The following is a 2516-nucleotide window of genomic DNA, read 5'->3' as shown; positions in this document are numbered from 1 at the left end:
ATATATACTTTTATATATTTATAAATATATTTATAAAGTGTATAAACCACTGGTAGTTGGATCTGGTCCTTGTACTGAGGGTCACACTGGAACACAATCCGACTCCCTCCTGATTCGACCCCAGATGTGTGGTTGCTGTTTTTCTGAGGCAGTTCTGAAATATTGATTTCATGATCACCTAACACGTTAACACGGTTAATATATCACATTCAGCAGCTCTTCTCTCACCTTCACCGTGACTGAGTCTGGGATCAAACGGAATCCATAACGATCTCACACGTATCAGAAAACCTCTCAAATATCAGACGACGAGGAATGGAATCGATGAGTGACGTCGACCATGGAATCATAACGACTTTGACTCCTATCCAGTCCCACCACTTGGGGAGGGAGGATAATGTAGGCTGAGGTCAACGTCACTCCACTGTGAGGTGTTTTATTTTTCATTTATTTTTTATTTATTTTTCATTTATTTGGAAAAAAAAAACCAGTTCTGTAAACGATGCAGCGCTGCAGATCTGAACGGTTCTCAGGGCGGCCGTTGGTGCAGTATGATTCAGGGGGAGGAGGCCCAGTGAGCAGGACGTCTCCCGTGGATGTACCATCTGCTGCCACTGGCAGACAAGGACAACCGAGTGACCTGGACTACTGCATGTCAGGCCACCACGGCCAAACAGAGATGAACACGAGAGCCTGAGGTTCAGGATCAGAACGGGAGTTTTGGAACTGTTTCTGTGAATGACATTTAAAACAACTTCACTGCTCAACACCTCAGATATTCACTAAGATGTGCGCTGGGTCTCCTCCACCGGGGGCAGTCACGTAGACGAACACGATAGCCTTTGAGTTTTAATGAGTCCTAACTGGAGCAACTTTGAGTCATGTTGTTTTAATGAGGTTTGAATTAGTAACGAGAATGGAAAAAAAAAATATATATGAAATGTTTAGGCTACTTTTCACAGCATCAGTGGGGAGACAAAGATGATGGGGGGGGGAGGGAGGGTGAGAGAGACACAAGGGCACTCTGCACCATCACGGCTGGAGAACTGTCAGATGCTTCATCACACTCTGTTGACGATGTGTCTGATTGACCAGTTGTTGTTGTTTTTTAACTAAAGAAATGATCTAAATTCTTCTCCTCTCACAGTCCCAATATGCAGCTCTCTACTGACCCCTGTTGCTCGGTCTATTTCCACAAATCTCTAAGGTCTGTTCTGCCAACGTTACAACGAAAGACGTTATCAGTTTTCAACATTAAATTTATTTAATTTAAAAGAGTTAGAGTTATGTTTTAAATTAAAGTTCTTTGTCTTTTCAAGTAAAAAAACAAACTGTAATTTTCTAACCTCAGTGTTTAACGTTGTCTACATAGGTATTGGTTAATCTCATGGTCGGTTTTTTAGGGTGACAAAATTCAACCAACTTCAAACTAAGATATTTATAAATACCATTTTGTTTCTCGTTGGTTTAAAGCAGCAGGAGGCTGACGGTGAGTGTGTTCACAGACAACAAAAACACAGGTGCCAACACTGTCAAACACTGGATCCAAACCTCAACATTTCCACACAATAAAAAACCCCAGCCTGGCGTCTCAGTGAGACAAACTTCCAGGAGGAGAAAAGCTGCTGTTTGTGCAAGAAAAAAAAAACAATTTACAAAGCAGATTTTAAGGCTGAAACCCATGAATATACAAACAGGAGGGACGTCGGTCAGAGTTTCTGAAAATAAATTGGATTAAAGGCTTATGTAATCCTGGAGGAAACGGCTTTTAGGAACTTCCTGTTTTTTATATATATATATATATATTTTTGGTTGTAATGAGTTGATTTTAACAGTTCTCTCATGGTGCAGCATGGGATTAACATATTTACCAGAATGTTCCAGTTCTGACTCGTCTTTTCAGAGAAATATTTACTTTTATTAAATGAAAACGTTGGCTAACACCGCGGTCCCGGACCTTTTTTTGTACGAAGGACCGGTCGACCGGTATAAAATATTTAAAAATAAAACATCTTCTAGACTCTGTTTTGAAACATTGACAGATTATCTTAGAATAAAAAAAAAGTCAATGGATAAATCCGGATTATTTTGGAATCAAGTCAATTAGTAAAAACCTGAAGTACATTTTTTCACTGCGGCCCGGAACCAAATGACCTATGGACCGGCACCGGTCCCCGAACCGGGGGTTGTGAGACCCTGTAGTAACACACACAGAGCATTAATACAGATGCTAGAAATATTACACTTTTTTTGATGTCTTAATTTCCTGCCCAGCAGGTGGCGGTGTTGTAATGAATGGAACGGATGTTAGAGTTTGATAAAAGGAGGACATTTCAAACAAACCGCAACCCCCCCCAGTTTGCTGACTGCTTGCCCCCCCCCCCGACCCCCCCAGTTAAAAGAAATCTCATCTGAGCCCCTGATAAAATCCAATCCTTACAAACTCGTTCCCTGATGAAGGAATCATTTCCTGCAGCTTCCCTCCCTGTGCTCTCTATAGATGGATCTTATTGGGG

This window comes from Cynoglossus semilaevis, chromosome 9, assembly GCF_000523025.1.
Source record: "Cynoglossus semilaevis isolate Cse_v1.0 chromosome 9, Cse_v1.0, whole genome shotgun sequence".
Taxonomy (NCBI): domain Eukaryota; kingdom Metazoa; phylum Chordata; class Actinopteri; order Pleuronectiformes; family Cynoglossidae; genus Cynoglossus; species Cynoglossus semilaevis.
This window is presented reverse-complemented; position numbering follows the sequence as displayed.